The sequence below is a fragment of the Marmota flaviventris genome, chromosome X, assembly GCF_047511675.1.
Source record: "Marmota flaviventris isolate mMarFla1 chromosome X, mMarFla1.hap1, whole genome shotgun sequence".
Lineage (NCBI taxonomy): Eukaryota > Metazoa > Chordata > Mammalia > Rodentia > Sciuridae > Marmota > Marmota flaviventris.
In genome coordinates this window covers 120,091,540-120,117,908 of record NC_092518.1, presented here as the reverse complement: position 1 = coordinate 120,117,908, position 26,369 = coordinate 120,091,540, and positions in this window count along the sequence as shown.

Genomic DNA, 26,369 nt, shown 5'->3' with positions numbered 1-26,369 from the left:
CCTTCAAAGAAGAATTAATACCAATACTTTTCAAGTTATTTCAAGAAATAGAAAAAGAAGGAGTTCTTCCAAATTCACTCTATGAGGCCAACATCACCCTGATCCCGAAACCAGACAAAGACACTTCAAAGAAAGAAAACTACAGACCAATAACTCTAATGAACTTGGATGCAAAAATTCTCAATAAAATCCTGGCAAATCGAATACAAAAGCATATCAAAAAAATTGTGCACCATGATCAAGTAGGATTCATCCCTGGGATGCAAGGCTGGTTCAATATACGGAAATCAATAAATGTAATCCACCACATCAATAGACTTAAAGACAAGAACCATATGATCATCTCAATAGATGCAGAAAAAGCATTTGACAAAGTACAGCATCCCTTTATGTTCAAAACACTAGAAAAACTAGGGATAACAGGAACTTACCTCAACATGGTAAAAGCTATATATGCTAAACCTCAGGCTAGCATCATCCTAAATGGAGAAAAACTGAAGGCATTCCCTCTAAAATCTGGAACAAGACAGGGATGCCCTCTATCACCACTTCTATTCAATTTAGTTCTTGAAATACTAGCCAGAGCAATTAGACAGACAAAAGAAATTAAAGGCATAAAAATAGGAAAAGAAGAACTTAAATTATCACTATTTGCAGGTGACATGATAATATATTTAACAGACCCAAAAGGGTCTACAAAGAAACTGCTAGAGTTAATAAATGAATTCAGCAAAGTGGCAGGATATAAAATCAACACGCATAAATCAAAGGCATTCCTGTATATCAGCAACAAAACTTCTGAAATGGAAATGAGGAAAACCACTCCATTCACAATATCCTCAAAGAAAATAAGATACTTGGGAAACAACCTAACAAAAGAGGTGAAAGATTTATACAATGAAAACTACAGAACCCTAAAGAGAGAGAGAGAAGAAGATCTTAGAAGATGGAAAAATATACCCTGTTCATGGATAGGCAGAACTAATATCATCAAAATGGCGATATTACCAAAAGTTCTCTATAGGTTTAATGCAATGCCAATCAAAATCCCAATGGCATTTCTTGTAGAAATAGAGAAAGTAATCATGAAATTCATATGGAAAAACAAAAGACCCAGAATAGCAAAAGCAATTCTAAGCAGGAAGTGTGAATTTGGAGGTATAGTGATACCAGAGTTCAAACTGTACTACAGAGCAATAGTAACAAAAACAGCATGGTACTGGTACCAAAACAGGCGGGTGGACCAATGGTACAGAATAGAGGACACAGAAACCAATCCACAAAAGTACAACTTTCTTATATTTGATAAAGGAGCTAAAAGCATGCAATGGAGGAAGGATAGCATCTTCAACAAATGGTGCTGGGAAAATTGGAAATCCATATGCAACAAAATGAAACTGAATCCCTTTCTCTCACCATGCACAAAAGTTAACTCAAAATGGATCAAGGACCTAGATATCAAATCAGAGACACTGCGTCTGACAGAAGAAAAAGTTGGCTACAATCTACATACTGTGGGGTCGGGCTCCAAATTCCTTAATAGGACGCCCATAGCCCAAGAGTTAAAAACAAGAATAAACAAATGGGACTTACTTAAACTAAAAAGTTTTTTCTCAGCAAGAGAAACAATAAAAGAGGTTAATAGAGAGCCTACATCCTGGGAACAAATTTTTACTCCTCACACTTTTGATAGAGCCCTAATATCCAGAATATACAAAGAACTCCAAAAATTAAACAATAAGATAACAAATAACCCAATCAACAAATGGGCCAAGGACCTGAACAGACACTTCACAGAGGAGGACATACAATCAATCAACAAGTACATGAAAAAATGCTCACCATCACTAGCAGTCAGAGAAATGCAAATCAAAACCACCCTAAGATACCATCTCACTCCAGTAAGATTGGCAGCCATTATGAAGTCAAACAACAACAAGTGTTGGCAAGGATGTGGGGAAAAGGGTACACTTGTACACTGCTGGTGGGACTGCAAATTGGTGAGGCCAATTTAGAAAGCAGTATGGAGATTCCTGGGAAAGCTGGGAATTGATCCACCATTTGACCCAGCTATTGCCCTTCTTGGACTATTCCCTGAGGATCTTAAAAGAGCGTACTATAGGGATACTGCCACATCAATGATCATAGCAGCACAATTCACAATAGCTAGACTGTGGAACCAACCTAGATGCCCTTCAATAGATGAATGGATAAAAAAAAGTGTGGCATCTATACACAATGGAGTATTATGCAGCACTAAAAAATGACAAAATCATAGAATTTGCAGGGAAATGGATGGCATTAGAGCAGATTATGCTAAGTGAAGCTAGCCAATCCTTAAAAAACAAATGCCAAATGTCTTCTTTGATATAAGGAGAGCAACTAAGAATAGAACAGGGAGGAAGAGCATGAGGAAAAGATTAACATTAAACAGAGACGAGTGGGGGGAGAGAAAGGGAGAGAGAAGGGAAAGCATATGGAAATGGTAGGAGACCCTCAATGTTACACAAAATTACACATAAGAGGTTGTGAGGGGAAAGGGGGGGGGGAACAAGGGAGAGAATTAAACAACAGCAGATGAGGTAGAGAGGGAAGATGGGAGGGGAGGGGAGGGGGGATAGTAGGGGATAGGAAAGGCAGCAGAATACAACAGTCACTAATATGCCATTATGTAAAAATATGAGTGTGTAACCGATGTGATTCTGCAATTTGTATTTGGGGTAAAAATGGGAGTTCATAACTCACTTGAATCAAGTGTATGAAAGATGATATGTCATGAGCTTTGTAATGTTTTGAAGAACCAATAAAAAAAAGAAAAAAAAGAAATCTTAATATTATTAAGATAGCAATACTGCAAAAATTTATCTTCAAATTCAATGCCATCTCTGCTGGGGCTTTGTTTTGTTTTTGTTTTTTGCAAGATGAACAAATTGAACCTAAAATTCCTGTCGAAATTCAAGATACCCAGAATGGGCAAAGTAATCTTGAAAAATCAGAGAGTCTTAGTAATCAAGATAGTGTTGTATTTGCCTAGTGGCAGACATATACATCAAGAGAATAGTATTGATGGTCTAGACATAAATCCACTTATTTATAACAAATTAGGCTGATAAAGGTCCCAACACCAGTGAATGGGAAAAAATAGTCTTTTCAACAATTTGTGCTGGATACCCACATGTAGAAGCATCAAGTTGGACATCTACATTACACCATATACAAAAATTAATTCAAAATAGGTTACCTAAACACAGTAGTGTATGAATCAACTTTTCATCACTATGACCTAAATACCTGACATAAGCAACTTAAAGGAGGAGATAATTATTTTAGCTCATAATTTCAGAGGTTTCAGTTCATGGTTAGTGGGCTCCATTATTTTGGGCCTGAGATCAGGTACAACATCATGGTGAAAGGGTGTGGTGAAGGAAAGTTTCTCAGCCATGGCACTTAAGAAGCAAGGACAGAGAGAGAAAGGGGTTGATGAAAAGATATAATCCCTAGGGGTATGTCCCCCAATGACCTACTTCCTCCAAACATGTCTACTGCCTATGGTTTCCAGAACCTCCCAGTAGTCCATTCAAATTATTAACCTATAAATAAATTAATCTACTGATGAGGTCAGAGCACTCATGATACAATTATTTACCAAAAGTTCCCCTTCTGAACATCGCTGCATTGTTGATCAAGCCTTCAACACATGAGTCCTTAGGGGACACTTCATATATCCAAACCATAACAAGAACTAAAATTGTATAGTTATTAGGAAAAAAACAGGCCTGGTGTGGTCATGCACACCTGTAATCCCAGTGACTTGGGAGGCTGAGGCAGGAGGATCATGAGTTCAAAATCAGCCTCAGCACAGAGACAAACTCACTAAAATACAGTTATTTCATACTACACAAAGGTACCAAAAACATACATTGGAGAAAAGATAGCCTCTTCAACAAATGGTGCTGGGAAAACTGGAAATCCATATGCAACAAAATGAAATTAAACCCCTATCTCACTCCCTGCCCAAAACTCAACTCGAAGTGGATCAAAGGACCTAGGAATTAGTCCAGAGACTCTGCACCTATTTCTTTTAAAAGCAGGCCCAAATCTACATCATGTCAACTTAGGACCTGATTTCCTTAATAAGACTCCTAAAGTGCAAGAAGCGAAATCAAGAATCAATAAATGAGATGGATTCAAACTGAAAAGCTTCTTCTTAGCAAAGGAAACAATCAACAATGTGAATAGAGAGCCTACAGAATAGGATAAAATTTACCACACACACCTTAGATAGAGCATTAATCTCCAGGATATATAAAGAACTCAAAACTCTTAACACCAAAAAAAAAACTCCCAAATAACCCAATCAATAAATGGGCTAAGAAATTGAATAGACACTTCACAGAAGAAGAAATATGATTGGCCAACAAATATATGGAAAAATACTCAAAATCTCTAGCAATTAGAGAAATACAAATCAAAACTATTCTAAGATTTCATCTTACTCCATTCAGAATGGCAATCATCAAGAATATAAGCAATAATAAGTGTTGTCCAAGATGCAGGGATAAAGGTACACTCATGCATTGCTGGTGGCACTGCAAATTCGTGCAACTACTATGGAAAGCAATATGGAGATTCCTTAGAAAACTTGAAATGAAACAACTATTTGACCCAGATATCCTACTCCTCAATTTATACACAAGGGACTTACATTGACACGGCCACTTCAATATTTATAGCAGCTCAGTTCACAATAGCTAAACTATGGAACCAACCTAGATGCCCTTCAACAGATGAATGGATAAAGAAAATGTGGTATATATACACAATGGAATATTACTCAGCCTTAAAGAAGAATGGAATTATGGCATTTGCTGGTAAATGGATGGAGCTGGAGAGTATCATTGTAAGCAAAATAAGCCAACCCCCCAAAACCAAAGGCCTAATGTTTTCTGTGACAAGTTGATGTTGATTCATAATGGGGAAGGGTAGGAAAGAATGGAGGAACTTTGGATTGGCAGAGGGGAGTGAGGGGAAGGGGGGTGGGGTGGGAAAGGTGGTGGAATGAGATGGATATTATTACTCTATGGACATGAATGATTACACAACCTGTTGTGACTCTGCACCATGTCCAGCCAGAGGAATGAGACAGTTGTGCTCCATTTGTATACAATGTGTCAAAATGCATTCTGCTGTCTTATATAACTAATTAGAACAAATTTAAAGAATAAAATGAAATATAACTAGCCTTAGCACCTTAGTGAGGCCCTAAGCAACTTATCAAGACCCTGTCTCTAAATAAAATATTTTTCAAAAGGGCTCAGGATGTGCTCAGTGTGTTTAACTCCTGATATAAGAAAAAAATAGAAAAACATAGGAGTACATCATAGGCAACCACTCACCTAGGATGTGACACCAAAGCACAGGCCATAAAAAAAGATAATTGGACTTCATCAAAATATTTTAAATTATGTTTCAAAACATATTTCCTAGAAAGTGAAAAAAATAACTCACAGAATGGGTTAAAATATTTGCGAATCATATAATTTGTAAAATACTTATTTTCAGACTGTATTAAAGACTCCCACAATTCAATAATTATTTTATAACCCAGGAATTTCACTTCTGGGTAAATATCAGAGGGAAATGAAAACATATAGCCACACAAAAATCTGTACATGAATTATTATAGCAGCAGTCTTCATAATACCTTAAAAGTAGAAACAGTGGGCTGGGGTCATGGCTCAGTGGTAGAGCACTTGCCTAGCATATGTGAGGCACTGGGTTCAATTCTCAGCACCACATACAAATAAATAAATAAAGGTCCATTGACAATTAGGAAAAAATATTTAAAAACTACAAACAATCCAAATGTCCATAATAATACAAATTAATAAATAAAACGATGTATCTGTCCAATTGAATATTACTTGGAAATAAAGTGGAGTAATGCACTGATAATATGTTTTGAAATGGATTAAACCTGAAAACATTGCACTAATTAGATGGAACTATATACAACAGGCAACATATTGTATGGTTCTATGTATATGGAATAGCCAGAATTGGCCCATCCATAGAGACAGAATGTAGATAAGTGATGTCTAGGGACTGGCTTAATGAGTACAGGATTTCTCTTCGGGATGGCCAAAATTTCTAAGACTAGATAATGGTGATGGTTACATAACACTGTGATTATACTTGGACATTGAATTCTAAGCCCATTGAATTCCCTGCTTCATATTGAATTTTTGATATGAGAATTCTCTCTCAATAAAACCACTAAAATTAATTTATTTACATTAGCCATGCTTTGATATGGGGATGGTGGTTCTAGTCATTTAAGCTTCAGCTTTCGTCTTTTTCCGAATTTGGCCTAATCTCACTTGAACATTTAATAGTTTCGTATTTGCCTCTGGTACTTGAGGCAGCCTAAAGTGAAAGAGGTCAGTTTCTCCAATTTTATTGGTTCTGCAGGAAGGCTTGGGTCACTGATTGACAGGCATCTGTGGGCCTATCTAAATGAGCTTAGTCATTCCTATTCCCTTAGACTTCATAGCTTTGAAAGACAGGAAAAAGTTCTAGCCACCACACTTCTAATCTAAAATAAAATGGCTATAATTCTTTAAACCAAGTGACACAGCTTGATTTTCTACTCACTGAAAGCTACTTGAGCATATTACTTATATTGCACTCAAAAAGAACATTTCATCATCTTGGCAAATGTCTTTTTATAGTAAGAGTATTGCTCTTTTTCTGAAATGCAATAACAATGCTCAGTTATTTCTTTATCATTTTGTAAAAGTCTCAAGTATGTAGTGAAATATGATTAATTGTATCGACTAGCAAGTAATAAACGAATCTAAACATCCACATTTCTAAAGCTCAAAGTGATCTGAAATCTTCATCTCTGACTCTTCTTTATATAAGTTGGAAATAAATAAGGAGGAGGATTTGACCCTTAAAAAAACACTTTAAAGTTGTATCGTCGTTTCTTAGTGTTCGGCTGAAGAAACTGAGGTACACAATGACACAGGAATTTGTCAAAGGTCCTATGTGACCAACATAGATTCTGTTTCTATATCTTCCTGACTCTAACACCTTTTCATTCACTGCAATTTTTAGTTTCTCAATTAAGTGGGGTTAATTTCATAATAAGAAAATTAATCACTCTTTGTTAATAAATTATAGAAAGATCAATATAATATAAAGACTAAAATATTTTGTCACAGAGATTGAAAGCATAACTGAAAAAGGAAACCCTTCCAGACCTCTGCTTAGAAGAGAGAAAATCCACGTTATCACCATAGTAATCTTCAAAGGCTATGAGCTGACTGGGTGTCCTAACTACACAGGGGAGAGTTCTCTTGCCCATCCAGTGTGCAGAAGCTGTAGGATACTGCTTATCTCAGCTCCCTTTCAGATAAGGAGTTTGCTATAGTTTTATACAATTAGAATTCACTGCCATCTCACACTTACCCTTTCTCCTTTTAATTTGTTGTTTCTTTGAGTACTGATAAACTATGAATCTTTTATTTATATTTGTATTCCTCCAGAGGATTCATTTCGGAAGTCATTCAGAGTATCTCCAAGAAAGAGATCCAAAAGTACAAGGGTCTGGACTGGTATAAATACATTTATGGGTATATTTTAATCAAATCAATGAGGACCAAAGTTACCTGCTATTGCATTAATTTTTTTTAAAGAGTAAATTAAATACTGCCAGTGAATACTTCTGCTATATCCAGTAATCTTGAACAAACATAGATTAACTCTTGGTATCTTGAAAGAATCTTTCTAGAGACTTGTTACCTTTTGGAGATGTTACTGTGTATCACTGATATGACAGAAAAATTTAAAGAAGGAACATCAAAAGATTAAAACCAAAACCATATGTCCTCCATTTCTCCCAACTGGAATGTTGTCAGAGAGCCAGGTTGCTATCTCTGCCCTCTAGTGGTCAGGTGTTGTCATTCAAGTATTTGCATTACAGAGGCACAGAGACGGAAGGAATCTTTCCCTACATGGGATTTTGTTGTTTGACTATATTGGTTGCTCTCTGTAAGAATTCATTAACAACCTGTACTATCTTTGATGTGAATTATTCCATGTAATTTAAAATGGGGGTGGATTGGGGCTCATTCATTCACATTTATTTATCATGTTTTTATGATGTGTCTGGCACTAGGTACAACCAGGCATGCAGTTATGAATAATGCACAGTTTATGTCCTCATGGAGTTTCCGATTTTGTGAATAACCTAACTGACCTTTAAATCCTTACAACAGTAAAAAGAAGAAAAAATGAACAAACTGTGGCAGTGAGAGATCAAGTTGAGAAATCAGACTTGTGATATGAACCCAAGAAGTTTGTCTCCACAGATCTCATTTTTCACATGGAATCCATCTCAAAACAAAAGGCCATGCAAAGATTTATATCTTAAAAAGTGTTTGGTCTTTTGACAAAGGAGTCAGAGTATTTCTAAAAATACTGCCCTTAAACATGCTTACTATTCTTGCTTACAGTGAAATTTAGCAACCAAAATAGAGAGATTCATTTTCTTCCCTCTTCTATTACCCCATGCCATGAAGACCAAGACATCATCAGTCATTTTTGTCTACTAATCTAATGTAATTCTGTTCAGTATATTAAGTGTTAGATACTCTAAACCGAAAACTCAGAGAAACAAGGGAAATAGAAAGATTATAGCTGAGACTTTAGCTGTATCATTTTCCTAAGCATTTGCATGTATTTTCTCTTCATTTTAAAAACCTGGTTTTCATTCATCTAAAGCCCAATTTTTCCATCTCCTCTAATACATAAAGTTTTTATGGATGAATCTCAATTCTACTAAATATAGCACCACTAAAGGTCCATCATTTCTACTGCTGTTTAATACGTCATCAATTAGCAGTTATATTAAAGATTGGTCACTTATTTGTTATTCAGTAGGCCTCCCATTTCCCTTCACATTAACGAGTTGAAACATTGTCATGTAGGTTTTTCATTTATTGGTTGATTTTGAACAGTGTGCAAGAAAGAGGAAAAAAGAGAAAAGTCCAAGCAGGAGTTTTAACAAGCCCTTCTTTCTCTTCATAAAACTGATTAAACTGCTGATGTTGGAATAAAAGGACAGAAAAAGCCTCCAGGAAACCCAGTTAGCAGTTAAGCAAGATCATTGCTTATATTTCACGAGAATGCTCTGAAACTTCCTTTTCTGGCACATGAAAGGACCCCTTTGGCCTTCCTCTCTTTGATCAGGTCTAGGAGTTTTATAACTCTGAAGCAACCACACTTCAACTTCTTTCCACCAAGCTTACCCGTTCTTCCCTGGCCTATTTTCTCTACTTTTATAGGTCAATACTTAAGCCATCAAATAGAATTATTCCAACCCTTAGCCTTTCAAGGAAGAGGGGCTAGATGTGTTAAGTGCTTCTCCCCCAACCCTTCTGCCTCATAATACAGTTTCAAGAAGCCAACTATAGCATACTCAATTGTGGATTAATCATCCCTAATACAGTCTATCGAATGAGTGAATGATTCTTGTTTCCCAAACATAGTCAAAGGAACAATAAAAATGCATTTTATTTTCCCCACTCGAGTGATTGCATATTGATAATGTGTGATCAAAACACCTACTGGAAACTCAGTTAATTTATATTTGTGTCTAAATCACTGCATCTAAAAAAGTTTATAGTTTGTTACTCAATGTAGTAAAAATTAAAGTGAGTAACTTTATAGATGATAAACAAATAGCAGGGATGGTTTTTGAATGAGACCAAAGTGTGAGCATGGATTGATTTTGAACAGTGTGCAAGAAATAAATAAAACATCAAGGAATAATCAAGTTAATATGTAATTTGCAACAGATCAGTAAAATGAAAAGGTAACAATATTTTCCTATTTGTCAGTTTCCCATATATTGCACTAAATAATTCGACAACTTGGGCATTGTGCAAATAATCTGTTTATTCATTTGCTTCCCTCACTAGACAATGAGGGACTATATTTTATCTCTGTATCCACAATGTACAGTATAGTGTGTTTGTGTGTATTATACTAAAAGCTTAATAAATATCAATTATATAAAAAACTAGAAAGCTCATTAATATAAAGAGAAATAGGAGGCATACTTAAATGAAATGATAGGTGTACTAAATAACAAATAACCAATCTTCAAAATTACTATTAAATAAATATTAGACACCAATGCAAATGATGAACCCTTTCAAAGTGCTGCATTTAGTATAACTAAAATTGTCTCTTTCTATCAACGTACTCATTCTGGACTTGTAAATGCAATTTTTTTAAATGGCAGTGACTATCTTAAAGGAAGATGAATTAAAGGTCCAGAATTACACCCCATGCCTCTAGTCAGAGGAACAGTGATTGCAAAGAACCACCAGTAAGAGAGGACTTGGAAAAAATAATATTTTCTGCTCATGATAGAGTAACTGGTACCATATTTGCCTCCATATCATAAGTAATCATAAACCTGGACAAAATGCATAATGTAAGAGTTATCAGACAATGGAGAGCTGTTTACTTGAGGACCTCCCCACATGTCCATAAGGTGAGATCAAATCACCTACTGAAAACTCAGTTAGGTTATGTTTGTGACTAAACCACTACATCTGAAAAATTTTATTGTTGTTACTAAATGTAGTAAAAACTGAAGGGAGCGGGGCTGTGGCTCAGTGGTAGCACACTTGCCTGGCATGTGTGAGGCACTGGGTTCGATTCTCAGCATCACATATAAATAAATAAAATAAAGGCCTATCAACAACTAAAAAAATATTTTTTAAAAGTTGAAGGGAGTAACTTTGTAGATAGTAAACAAACAGCAGTGATGGTTTTTGAATGAGACCAAAGTGTGAGCATGGACTGATAAATATATAAAACATTAAGGAATACTCAAGTTACTGTGCAATAATCTGCACAATGCAGAGGACAGGAATCTAAGTAGAGGATAGAAATCTTATTGAACTGAAATAAAAGTTCAGTGAAGCTGAAATGGCTATAATGTGCAGAGTACAGTACTGAAGAGAAAGGACCTGCACAGAGGGTGGGCACCCAGGAGTCTAATGAAGGGTGCTGCATGATTTCTTGACTGGCCCATGAAGGCCCCTGCATGATGCTCACTGGAGAGTAGCTGCTATGTGCTTGACAGAGGAACACAGGTATGGAGGTCATTCAGCACTGGGAACCATTAGAAGTCTGACCTAAACAGAGTATAAAGTCTTCTTTAACACTTCGAGAACATCCTGAGCATGCAGCTGAGACATCAGAAAGACTGGGCCTCAAGATTAAGAACTACACTATGGCTGACTCTAGATCTACCTTAATGAAGAAGAAAACCAATCTCTGAAAAAATGTTTGGCAAAAAAAGTTTGGACATTGAGTTCTACTAAGTAGAAGCTTTGGAAATACTGTGGAAGTTTCATAGATCTTACATATGAAAGTGTAAACTTGAGCTAACATGATTGTCTGGGTAATTAAAAATGAACACTTTCCAGATATAATAGAATCTTAAGTGTTTAAATGTGTCATAAACAATACCAAGTACAAGATAAAAAAGTTAATAAACATACAAGGAAAAAGAAAACATGACAAATTAGTCAATGGTAAAAGAAAGTCAATAGAAATTGCTCGTCTGATGATGCAGACTTTGGATTTAGCAAATAAAGACTTTAAAGCAACTTTTATAAAAATGTATAAAGAACTAAAAGAAATGTGTTAAGATAATCAAATGAAAAACATCATTTTAGTGAGTGAACAGATAAGGAATCTTAGCAGAGAAAGTGACAATATAAAAATGAAATTTCTCACAGTGAAATGTACAATAACTAAAATAAATAATTCACTACTTAGATTTAGCATAAGATTGTGAATTGAAGATGACAGAATAATGAGTCAGTGATCTGAAAGAACAAGAGATGCTGTGTGTGTGTGTGTGTATATATATATATATATATTTTTTTTTTTTAGGGGTGGAGGTGTTTTATTTTTTGCAGTGCTAGGGATCACACACATGGTCTTGTGCACACTGGGCAGGTACTCTCCCACTGAGCCACACTCCCAGCCCAATGTCATCTAATCTGAAAGATGGAGATAAAGGTTTGATAAAAGGGAGCAGAACCTCAGAGACCTGTGAGATAATATTGAAAGATACACCATATTTGTAATTGGAGTCCCAGAAACAGAAGAGGCTGGCAGTAAGGGTAGAATAAATTTGTGAAGTTATGATCAAAAAGTTCCCCAAAATAATAGAAAATATTGACTTATGGATCCAATTGACTAAAAAACAAACAAACAACTATAAATAAATAAATCAAAATGGGTCACATCACAAATTACTGAACCAAAAATAAAGAGAAAATCTTGAAGACAGCTGTACTATAAAACACCATTACACACAGGGAACAGTTGTTAAAGAGTGGATGCTAGATTTCCATTACAGTGTAGACCAGAAGACTGTGAAGCAGCATCTTTAAAGTACAGTAAGGTAAAAAAAAAAGAAAACCTTTCAACCTATCCATACACAACAAAAGATATTTTTCATGAATGAAGGTGAAATACTTTTTCAAATAAATAAAAATGATATACTTTGTCATCAGCAGACATGCAACAAAATACATGCTAAAATAATCTCATCAAGGGCTGGGGTTGTGGCTCCGCAGTAGACCACTCTCCTAGCACATGCAAGGCCTTGGGTTCAATCCTCAGCACTGCATAACAATAAACAAATTAATTAATTAAAGGTATGTGTCCAGCTACAACTAAAAAATATTTTTTTAAAAAGAATCTCATCAAGCTAGAGAGAAATGATACCACACAGATAACAGGATCTATAAAAAATAAAGAATTTCAGAAAGAATAAGTAAGTGGGTAAATAAACACTGGGTTTTATTTATCGTAATGTAATTAAAAGACATTTGATTAAAATAAAATAATAGCATTATAAGATGTGATTTACAATGTGTATATATTAACAAATATGTTAATAACACAAATGATAAGAGATGAGTAAATGTAATTAAACATTGTGAAAATATTATATCTGTGTTGTGTGAAGAGGCAAATGAGAAGTGTCACATGTTAAATGAGCAGTAGGACTATGAACGGTCAGATATAAATAGGTACTTTATCAACTACAAATGAACTTTCATAAGTTAAGGATACATTTTATTATTCTTAGAGCAATCATAAAAAATAATAAATTTGCCTCATGAAAATTTAGAATGTCTGCTTCTCCAAATACAATTAAGTAAATGAACAGGCAAATCACATATGAGGAGAAAACATTTAGAAGATATATGTCTGATGATAGACTTTTATCTGCAACATATAAACTTTTATAACTCTAAAGTAAGATAAATAATTCAATTGGTAATGGACAAAATATCTGAGCAGATTAAGGGACAATTAGCACATGAAAATATTCTCAACACTATCAATTATCCCGAAGAAACAGATTTTATAAAATACTTTGTAAGATAACACTTCTTACCCAGTAAATTGGCTAAAATGGAGAGCACTGACATCACCAAATTTTTCCAATGATGTGAAACAATTGGATTACTTGTACATTCTGATTAGAATATAAACTGGTACAATTACCTTAGAAAACAGCTTGAAATTTCCATATGAATTTAAATATACACTTACCTAAAGATATAGCTACTATACTCCTAGGTATGTACCCCAAATAAATATTATATATACATATGTATATATGTATGTACATATAATATTATAATCTTATATACATTATATAAGATTATAATATGATACATATGTATATATGTATTTTCACACAAATACTTTAAATGAATGTTCATGGCAACTTCATGCATCATAGTTAAAAATTTGGAGACAACCAAAATGCCCATCAGTGATTGAATTAATAAATTAGTTGTATATTCGTACAATGAAATACTTTTTGGTGGTAAGAAGCAACATGAATCTGAAAATACTTAAGTGAAAAAAAGGCAGACATAATGGTATGTACTACGTAGTTCTATTTTTATGAAATTGAAAACTGGCAACGTACAAGTAATAGAGATTCATGATTGCACAAAAAGGAGGGGTGGGGGGGTTGACAACAAAGTGCGTGATGGAACTTTCTGTTTAATGGAAATACCTTATATCGAGATTTTTGTGATGTTAAATGGCATACATATATTTGTCTAAACTCATCAAACCATACATTTATAATTACATATAAACTACATATCAACAACTTTCACAGAAAAGTTTCTGAACAGCTGAGATGTGATTGTAGGGGAGGAAAGGGAATATGAAAAGAACTTTGGTAATCCTGCTTTGATTTCTCTTTTTACTACATTTAGGGTCACAGAAAGGGAATACAAAACTGAAACTAGGACACATTTATAAAGGAAGAAAGACAAAAGAGTAAGGAAAAGATGAAGGAAAGACTCTCCTATAAAGTGAGTCCTTGAAAGAGTTCACTATAGATAATAGCTGTTTGGACATGTATGCAAACAGTCCAAGGATGTTATACAAGAAGAAATAGTCAGCTTGGCTATCTTCCCTGGATCAGTACAAAATGATAGACCAAAACATGGAGCCACCTAAAAATTCCTGGCAATGTGCATATAGAGTTTGTAACTATAGTGAGGAGAAGGAAGCCTAGAAGATAAGCTGTGAGATGAGAGACTGAACATCATGGGAAAAGATTCCCTTTGTGCTTCTATGTTCTACCCTCATTTCTACTTCATTTTGGCCTTGTGGTATTACGTTGAGGAACTGTGTCAATGTGTTATCCAGAACAAGCTCCCAGGTCACATTTCCCTATCTAAGAAAATACTGCCTTTGACCTTCCTGAGACATTTGCCTTCCAATTTATTTCCTTTTGCCCCTCATACTTACTAGCACATATTCATCTTTGTGTCTCCAAACTTATTTCCGTACACAGCCCACCAATGGCTCTCTCCCTTTCTGTCCACATCAACACTGCTCTAGTCCCAGCTATCTCAATAGTTACATAACTGGATTCATTTCTTAATCCCACCTGTTCTTTGCATCTACTTTCCCTCATCCTGCTAGGAAGATCAGCCTCACAGCCACATGGTCAATGCAGTCACAGAAGATCAGACATGAAGACCATGCACTTCATGATCAATGTTATACAGTGCTGTTTTAGATTTTTGAAGTGATTTGATCATTACAGTTTTGCTTTTTAAGTTAAGCCATCAGGACAATTGTGTCTGCACTGGAAGTTTGGAACCTTGGCTCATGTGCACTCTCACTTTTTGCCACCTTCTAAAGAAAACTTCAAGTGTGAGACAAGTTGACGTTGGGTGTGCATGCACAACTCAGGACTGGACATGGTGGCAGCCAGCCCCACCCAAGGCTAATAGCACCACAGAAGAGTAGTGGCCAGCCCTGGCTCTACATCTTGGTGGAGGCAAATCTTTTACTCACATACTCTCTATCTAAGTATCAAGTACATCTCAATGTAGAAGCTTAAATATCTTTAGGAATCATTTGTTTGCCCTGGTTTTATAAGATGCCTAAGTGAACATCCTCAGACCCCTCCTTCTTCAGGGAGCAGTGCAATGGCCTATTGGCTGGAGGAGGGATAGCAGTAGTCAGGCTTGACAGGGCTATGATACAAGTCCTTTGAGTACACAACTATCTTGCTAGTACACTGGTGCCCAGGAGCGTTCTCCCTGCCAGTTCCAGGCCTGGGTTATTCTCTTTTTCTTTCCAATCTTCCTGAGTCTGCCTTGTGTTTTTCACTTTTGGCCAGCTCTAGGCAGCCTCCAGAGATAAGCCACAGAGTACCAATTGTGTCACTTTAGTGATTTTGTGTACAAGTTAAAGGGTCTGATATTCACATTCAAAACTGGCATTGCACAATATAAAGGTGAATCATAAAATTGCTGCTAATAATTTAAAATTTTAATTTGTCTTACTTAGAGTTGCATAAAGTAAAAATATACCATGACAAGTTGAAAGACAGACTGCAGAAGAAAGGAAAGTTTTTACATGTACCTTTAATCATGAATTTTCTTTCATTTTGAACAAGGAGATCCAAAAATTATATACTTGGCTTGGCCTGCCATACTTTTCTTCGAAAAACAAAATCAACAGATCATGTGTCTCCCCTGCTTCCCTTACTTATAGGATAAGGGGCAAAAATTCTTAGATTGATCTTTAATTTACTTTTCCAAACATTATTACACTACTCAAGAAAAACATTATCTATATACTATTACCTGAACCCATGTTGCATATTTCTTCCTGTATATATATTCTGATGTCTATTTTCTTAATTTTCAGCTATTAAGATTACAGTTATCTATTAAAATTACACAAGTCTTCACTTTCTCATCACCCCTAGATGAAAGTGACCTCTTCGTCTTCTGGATAATCCTACAGTTCAATGATTGGACTATTCAAGCTGAAAGAACCTCAAAGATCATCTGGTCTAAAGATTCTCAAGATTAGAAGACCAATTTCAAAGTATCAAAACCCAGGACCCACTTCTGAGCAATTAAACATAATCTCTGGGAAAGAGGTATTAGGATTTTGAAAATGTCCCAAGATGTAGCCCATCCCCATTTTTAACAGAAGAACATTGCCAACTAGAAAGTTGAAGAGACTTGTTCAATGTCAAATAGATTTTTCAGGAATTGTAAGATTATGTTCTAGGGGTCTTACTTTTTCCACTTCACTATATATTCTCCCTTCTACACACTCACCACTTATTTACTATGGCATATTATTAATCATGACCTCCCCCATGTGCATATATATCTTGTCTCCAAAACTAAATTGTCACCAACATAAGAAAAATAGCTATATATCTGTTCTCTGTACCACCTTCCTTTATTGCTCAGAATATATTTGTGAATTGGATTTTTTCCCTCTGGTTAATTTCTTAAACCAAACATTTCTAACATTGACAGCATCCATCTTTTTTCTCAGAACTTATAAAATTCTGGTGATCCTAAGATTTTACAGTTTGATCAAGTAATGAAGATGGAGGAAGAGAGAATTCTGGAGAATTTCTACTGGTTGATTTGGGCTGGCTCTGGACTTGCAATCCTCCTGCCTTGGCCTCCTGGGCCACAGGATTACAGATGTGCCCTACCACATTCAGCTGGTGGTGTTACTTTTTTATATGTGATAGAGAAATGAAACTATTTCAAGATAGAACATTTGACAATAAAGAATATAAAAATGTTTCCTGGCTGTAACACTACCTCTTGTTTCTCTATTTTCTCCAAAGAATCAGATTTTACTTTTGTTAATATTATCTAAAGTCTTTCTGCCAGTTTAATAATTTTTGCTCCTATCCTTGTATTATTTTTTCTAATTGTATTCTCTTGTTCCTTTAACTATTTGGATCAAATATTTCATCTATATACAAATGAGTGACTTAATTAATAAGGATGGTTCTAAAAATTGCCTAGCCTAACACTATACTTTAAACATTTCTGGAAAAAGTGAAAAGAGTTTAACAACTATAGCTGAACTTCAATTTTAAAGCAGATTTATATTTATAAAAAATCCAGCTTAAGCCAAAATATGAAGCATTTCTTTTCACACCAATCAAATTCTGTTCTGGTTAGGTTTTGTTATCTCTTCATTGCTTGGAGCTGAACCATGTTCCCTATTCATTGTCTAAAGGTAAAGTACTGCTAGATGTCAGGCAGGCATAGAACACAGATGAACATGAACAAGTTAGTTCAAGGAAATTTACAGTATCTGCTCCTCAACCTGATGCTCAGTAGCTAAAAGGATGGTATATAGTATCAGGCAGGCCTGGTTTGATTCCACTTTCTTCTCATTACTAGCTGAGTTAACTGTTGGCACTTAATCATTTTAAATCTCCTTTTTATTGTTTGTGAAATGGGATAATAATAGTATATTTCACTTACAGTTATTTTAAGTTGCATTTTTTTTATTTTTTACAATGCTGGGGATCAAATATGGTTCTTATGCATGCTAGGCAAGTGCTCTATGACTGAGATACACTCCCAGACCAATTATTTTGAGTTTTAAATAAAACAACGTTCTCTGGGAAGCCTTCCGTAATACACAATCAACTGTAAGTGCTCCTGCTACTTTTTGTTATTGCACACAAAATATAATTTTCTTTTAGAGCACTTATCTCAATTTGTGTGTATATATTCATTCATATATTTATAGATCAATTTGCTTAATATTTACCTATCTTACCAGAGTTAGATTGATGAGTACAGAGACCATATCGGTTTTGTTCATCACCTTATATCTGCACTAAACAAAGTATCTTACACCAATAGAATTGGTTAGTAAATATTTATAAAATGAGCAAGTTAAATTCTCAGCACAGTTCTGTGTGTTGACAATAATAAAGTAGCCAATACAAGAACAAACATAAATACAAAATAAAAGAATGGTGATTTCTTTTCTAACTTACTTGGCAGATGGTGGGTGGCTTTGACCCGCTCCTTCATCAGATTCCTAGGTCAATTTAAACACTCTAGATCTCAGCAGGGTTCACTGTCAGGCATACTCTATTTCATTACTCATTCATTTACAAAGAGGCTCTTTTTGCTGAATTTCCCTTGCTTGATACTTTCTTATCATTAGGAGAACTATGGCTTCAGGCCACTAGCTGTTGCGGTCCTTTTATAGAGGAACATTGGCTCTTAAGGAGCCCTGACACAAGTCCATTTTTTTCCTGGCCTCTTCTGTTTCTCTTATATATTGATGGTGCTTCTGACTTCTGAGTCAATTATCCTTTTTTGAAAACTGAAACCAGTCTCTCTGTTTCTGTCTCTCTTTATATACATAGAATACGTATATATTCAACCCAATTAATCTATATCTCAAATTAGACATAGAATAGTTTTCACTCTTTACCTCCCAAGTATGCACCATTAAAAGTCTGTGTGTAATGTGTGTAATGATGATTGCTAAACTGAGATTCCACTTCATGTACTCTAAGGAGTATTTGATGCAATCAAATTCTTGTACAATAGGAGAATATGGGGCTGGGGCTAGGGCTCAGAGGTAGAGCACTTGCCTAACATGTGTGAGGCACTGGGTTCAATCCTCAGCACCACATAAAAATAAATAAAATAAAGGCATGCTGCCCATCTACAACTATAAAAGAAAAAAGAAGAAGAGAATGTGGCCAGTGTCTTAGAGGTTATTGTAACAGCATTGACCAGTACCAGCTTCTTTTTATCCAATGACCCAGATACAAAAGGTCCCTTTGTGTCAGTAGCAATTCCTGTGACAAGAATAAATGTCTCATTTGTATTTGTTTTGTCCTAACATCTCAGTGTCAAATTAAAATCAGTATCTTTTTTCATGCTTTCTATGTCCAGCAGCTGATTTTAGGTATGAATAAAATAAATCAATGAAATGACTCTTTAAATTTCCCTCCACATATCTGACATTTCCCATGTGTCATTTCTTAGCCTCTTATCATTTATCTGAATCAGACTAGACTTTAAAAATGCTAATTCATTGTGTTGTCTATGTCTAATGATCTAGTTTATAAAACTTTCCAAGTGAAAATAAATTGGGTGACTGGTATTATGCCTAGCAAAGTGTACTTATTAATATGATTTATTATATGTTATAAATTCACAATTTTAACATTTTCATTTTTCCCAAATCTCTCGCATATAACATTTCACATACACATACCTTCTAAACTGGAGGTTACCAAATAGTTCTGCATGTAAATCTCAGTATCTGCTAGTGGACTCGCTCCCTTAATGTGCCTGTGGAAGTAACAAGACACAATGACTGAAATATGAAGCAGACAACTGTACCATTATCTTTGCACTTATTTTTCAAAATTCTCTTCAAGGACATCCTTGTTGGCATGTACATTTCAGGTACATTCCATTTTTTTTTTTAGCTTCTCAGCAACAGAATGGATTCCTAGGTTCTGAGTAATGAGTAGCTGTGTGGTTTGTCAGATAACATCACTTTAGAAACTATGATCTCTACCTGACAATATGTAGCTCCTACCTGGATTCCTGACAATCATTTCTCTTTGGAATCATTTCAAGGTGAAAAGAAAGCTTTACGGATAGGAACACTACAAAATCTTATAGATACATGAAGAGAGTCTTAGATGCAAATGACCTGAAGTCTCGCTATGACATGGATCAGAAGGTCCAGTAGCAGCACAAGTGCACTATATTATAATAGCTGCCAATCTGGTACTTTTCATTTTAGCCCTTCATCAGTATGTCTTCCTTAAATATCTAATTGATTCTCTTATACTATTATTGTCTTCAAAGTGTTTTTAAAATAATAAAAGTTATGGTTTGGGGGGGTTTAGGCTTTGATATATTTAATACTTCACTTATGAACCTCATGGTAATTGTGCAGGGGAGCAATTATGGCACTCATTTTTTTTTCAAATGATATGACATTCATTAACAGTGGTCTTGTTATGATGTAGATCAGATCATATCCTCTTGTGTGTGCAACACCTTTCAATGGCTTCCCTTCTTACTTAGATCCAATCTCATCAGTTCTGAGACATCATCTTCTACTCCCTAGTATTTTGCTAAGGGCTTCCCTTCCACACATCCTCCACAACATTTCATAACTCCCATCCTGATTTTTAAATATTTATTTTTTAGTTGTAGGTTGACACAATACCTTTTTTTTTTAATGTGGTGCTGAGGATAGAACCCAGTGCCTCACGCATGCTAGGCAAGTGCTCTGCCACTGAGCCACAGCCATACCTCCAACCTGATTTTTTGTTTTATCCTTAGCACTTGTCACTGTCTAAAGTATAAATTGTGGTACTGATTAGTCTTGTTTATTGTCTTTCCTCTTCCACTAAATTGCAAGCACCACGAAAACAGTGCTTTGTGTTTTGTTTGTTTTGTTTTGTCCACTGTGCTATCTTCAGTGCCCATTACCTAGGAGGTACTCACTGCAGATTTGCTAAAGTAATAAATTTATTCTTTTGCATTTTAAAAGTATGAAATATATCATATACACAAAAAGGTTATATAATAAGAGTTTTTGATCATTGCCCAATGTATACATGTATCAAAACATTACATCTAAACCCATAATATGTATAATTATTATTTGTCAATTAAAAATAAAAGAAACAAAGATTATTATTAAACTGAATAAAGAACATCACTAGTACCTTAAATGTTCCCACTGTGCTTCTCCTCCATGGTATCTAGCTTCATCTCTCTAGAAGATTTGCTTTTCTTAATTTTATTTAAGTCGCTCTCTTCTTTTTCTTATAGTTTATTACAACAGTATAGTATATAGTTTTAAGGGGTTTTTTACCCTAATATAAATGGACTAATACCCTTGTGGTTTTAAATTTTTATGTCTTGATTATGAAATTCTTACCTAACACCAGGTCAAGGTGTTTTCTTCTGAGGATATTTTTTCTACAAAGGATTGAACCTAGGGGCACTTAACCATTGAGCCACATTCACAACCCCTTTCACTTTTTTTTTTTTAAATTTTAAGACACAGTCTCACAAAGTTGTTTAGGGTCTTGATAAGTTGCCCAGGCTGGACTCAAACTTGAGATCATCCTGCCTCAGTCTCCAGAGTCTCTGGGATTATATGCATGTACCACTGTGCTCGGCTCCTGAGGTTTTTTAATGTCTTGCTTTTTACATTTACCTCCTTAAATGAACTGAAATTGATTTTGTGTGTGGAATAAGGTTAGGACTCAATTTTATTTCTCTACATGGCAAACCAATTATACTGCATTGTTTATTAAATGCTTTGTTCACACTAGTATGTTATGCCATCTCCATCATATATCAAGTTTTCATATATATAGATATGGAAATATCTTCAATTTCGTTTCATGGTCTCATTTGTGTATCCCTGTACCAATAATTCACTGTGTAACTATGGTTTTACAAAAAAAAAAAATCTATCATGCAGTGTAAACCTCTTTTTCTTGACTTCAGATAGAATCTATAGATGAGTTTGAAAGAATTCATGTTTTGGTGATATTGACTCATACCCATAAACAAGGAATATCTAGATATTATTTAATATTCTTTAAAATAAAGTTTTGTGACTTAATACTTAAAGGTCATGCACATTTTTATTAGATATATTCCTAGGTATATTCTTGTTGTTTTTTTATAGCCACTAATATGTATTTAAACATAATAAAGGAACTTTTTTTTCACTGATTGATAACAATATAACTGAACTATTTGGTACCCATTAACATATATCGTATGCATTATGAGAAGGAGTCCTATAAACAAAATGATACATGCATGGAATTCGATTTCAGTTCATGATTCCACCCCTGTCACCCCCCATTTTATTTTCATCTTCCCTCCCCTTCCCTGTTCTCCTTTTACTCTTCTAGACTTCCTTTTGCTCATCCATTTATATTCAATTGGTTCTTTTTAATTATGCATAAAGGTAAAATTCCCTGTGATATATCTATATATGCTCATAACATGATTTTTAAAGAATCCTTTCTGCCTTGCCTCCCCTTTTCCATCCCTCCACTCTGCCTCTTGATCTCCTTCTTTCTCGGTACTGATAGTCCCTATATCTTTATGATCCTATCCTTCCCTCCTCCTTTATTTTACTAGCTTCCACATAAGAGAAAACATTTGACCTTTGACTTTCTGAGTCTGGTTTATTTCATTTAGCATAATATTCTCCATTTCCAGCCATTTACCAGCAAATGCTTTAATTTAATTCTTCTTTATAGCTGAGTAGAACTGCATTGTGTGTGTGTGTGTGTGTGTGTGTGTGTGTGTGTGTGTATATCACAATTTCTTAATCCATTCATCTGTTGAAGGGCACCTAGGTTGATTTCATAGTTTAGCTAATGTGAATTGAGCTGCTATGAACATTGAGGTGGATGTATCACTATTGTATGCTGATTTTAGTTCTTTGGGGAAAATAACAGGGAGTAGAATACCTGCTCCTTTGGTGGTTTCATTCTTAGCTTTTTGAGCAATCTTCATACTGCTTTCCAGAGTGGTTGTACTAATTTGTTTTTTTTTTTTTTTTGAGAGTTTTGTAATGTAACTTCTTAGATTCATTCTTTTTTTTTTAATTTTTTATTGTTGGCTGTTCAAAACATTACATAGTTCTTGATATATCATATTTCACACTTTGATTCAAGTAGGTTATGAGCTCCCATTTTTACCCCATATACAGATTGCAGAATTACATCAGTTACACATCCATTGATTTACATATTGCCATACTAGTGTCTGTTGTGTTCTGCTGCCTTTCCTATCCTCTACTACCCCCCCTCCCCTCCCCTCCCCTCCCCTCTTCTCTCTCTGCCCCCTCTACTGACATTCATTTGTCCCCCTTGTATTATTTTTCCCTTTCCCCTCACTTCCTCTTGTATGTACTTTTGTATAACTCTGAGGGTCTCCTTCCATTTCCATGCAATTTCCCTTCTCTCTCCCTTTCCCTCCCACCTCTCATCCCTGTTTAATATTAAAATTCTTCTCATGCTCTTCGACCCTACTCTGTTCTTAGTTACTCTCCTTATATCAAAGAAGACATTTGGCATTTGTTTTTTAGGGATTGGCTAGCTTCACTTAGCATAATCTGCTCTAATGCCATCCATTTCCCTGTAAATTCTATGATTTTGTCATTTTTTAATGCAGAGTAATACTCCATTGTGTATAAATGCCACATTTTTTTATCCATTCATCTATTGAAGGGCATCTAGGTTGGTTCCACAGTCTTGCTATTGTGAATTGTGCTGCTATGAACATTGATGTAGCAGTGTCCCTGTAGCATGCTCTTTTTAGGTCTTTAGGGAATAGACCGAGAAGGGGAATAGCTGGGTCAAATGGGGGCTCCATTCCCAGCTTTCCAAGAAATCTCCATACTGCTTTCCAAATTGGCTGCACCAATTTGCAGTCCCACCAGCAATGTACAAGTGTACCCTTTTCCCCACATCCTCGCCAGCACTTGTTGTTATTTGACTTCATAATGGCTGCCAATCTAACTGGAGTGAGATGGTATCTTAGGGTGGTTTTGATTTGCATTTCTCTGACGGCTAGAGATGGTGAGCATTTTTTCATGTACTTGTTGATTGATTGTATGTCCTCCTCTGAGAAGTGTCTGTTCAGGTCCTTGGCCCATTTGTTGATTGGGTTGTTTGTTCTCTTATTGTCTACTTTTTTGAGTTCTTTGTATACTCTGGATATTAGGGCTCTATCTGAAGTGTGAGGAGTAAAGATTTGTTCCCAGGATGTAGGCTCTTTATTTACCGCTCTTATTGTTTCTTTTGCTGAGAAAAAACTTTTTAGTTTGAGTAAGTCCCATTTGTTGATTCTAGTTATTAACTTTTGTGCTATGGGTGTCCTATTGAGGAATTTGGAGCCCGACCCCACCGTATGTAGATCATAGCCAACTTTTTCTTCTATCAGACGGCGTGTCTCTGATTTGATATCAAGCTCCTTGATCCATTTTGAATTAACTTTTGTGCATGGCGAGAGAAAGGGATTCAGTTTCATTTTGTTGCATATGGATTTCCAGTTTTCCCAGCACCATTTGTTGAAGATGCTATCCTTCCTCCATTGCATGCTTTTAGCCCCTTTATCAAATATAAGATAGTTGTAGTTTTGTGGATTGGTTTCTGTGTCCTCTATTCTGTACCATTGGTCCACCCGCCTGTTTTGGTACCAGTACCATGCTGTTTTTGTTACTATTGCTCTGTAGTATAGTTTGAAGTCTGGTATCGCTATACCGCCTGATTCACACTTCCAGCTTAGCATTGTTTTTGCTATTCTGGGTCTTTTATTTTTCCATATGAATTTCATGATTGCTTTCTCTATTTCTACAAGAAATGCCGTTGGGATTTTGATTGGCATTGCATTAAACCTATAGAGAACTTTTGGTAATATCGCCATTTTGATGATGTTAGTTCTGCCTATCCATGAACAGGGTATATTTTTCCATCTTCTAAGATCTTCTTCTATTTCTCTCTTTAGGGTTCTGTAGTTTTCATTGTATAAGTCTTTCACCTCTTTTGTTAGGTTGATTCCAAAGTATTTTATTTTTTTTGAAGATATTGTGAATGGAGTGGTTGTCCTCATTTCCATTTCAGAGGATTTGTCGCTGATATACAGGAATGCCTTTGATTTATGCGTGTTGATTTTATATCCTGCCACTTTGCTGAATTCATTTATTAGCTGTAATAGTTTCTTTGTAGACCCTTTTGGGTCTGCTAGGTATAGAATCATGTCATCTGCAAATAGTGATAATGTAAGTTCTTCTTTTCCTATTTTGATGCCTTTAATTTCTTTCGTCTGTCTAATTGCTCTGGCCAGTGTTTCGAGAACTATGTTGAACAGAAGTGGTGAGAGAGGGAATCCCTGTCTTGTTCCAGATTTTAGAGGGAATGCCTTCAATTTTTCTCCATTCAGAATGATGCTAGCCTGAGGCTTAGCATAGATTGCTTTTACAATATTGAGGTATGTTCCTGTTATCCCTAGTTTTTCTAGAGTTTTGAACATAAAGGGATGCTGTACTTTGTTGAATGCTTTTTCCGCATCTATCGAGATGATCATATGGTTCTTATTTTTAAGTCTATTGATGTGGTGAATAACATTTATTGATTTCCGTATATTGAACCAGCCTTGCATCCCAGGGATGAATCCTACTTGATCATGGTGCACAATTTTTTTGATATGTTTTTGTATCCGATTCGCCAGAATTTTATTGAGGATTTTTGCATCTAGTTTCATTAGAGATATTGGTCTGTAGTTTTCTTTCTTTGAAGTGTCTTTGTCTGGTTTAGGTATCAGGGTGATGTTGGCCTCGTAGAATGAATTTGGAAGTTCTCCCTCTTTTTCTATTTCCCGAAGTAGCTTGAAAAGTATTGGTATTAGTTCCTCTTTAAAGGTTTTGTAAAACCCTGCTGTATACCCATCCGGTCCTGGGCTTTTCTTAGTTGGTAGTCTTTTGATGGTTTCTTCTATTTCCTCAATTGATATTGGTCTGTTTAGGTAGTCTATATCCTCCTGACTCAATCTGGGCAGATCATATGACTAAAGAAATTTATCGATGCCTTCACTATCTTCTAATTTATTGGAGTATAAGGATTCAAAATAATTTTTGATTATCTTCTGTATATCTGAAGTGTCTGTTGTGATATTGCCTTTTTCAACCCGTATGCTAGTAATTTGAGTTCTCTCTCTTCTTCTCTTTGCTAGCATGGCTAAGGGTCTGTCGATTTTGTTTATTTTTTCAAAGAACCAACTTTTAGTTTTGTCAATTTTTTCAATTGTTTCTTTTGTTTCGATTTCATTAATTTCAGCTCTGATTTTAATTATTTCTTGCCTTCTACTTCTTTTGCTGTTGTTTTGCTCTTCTTTTTCAAGGATTTTGAGATG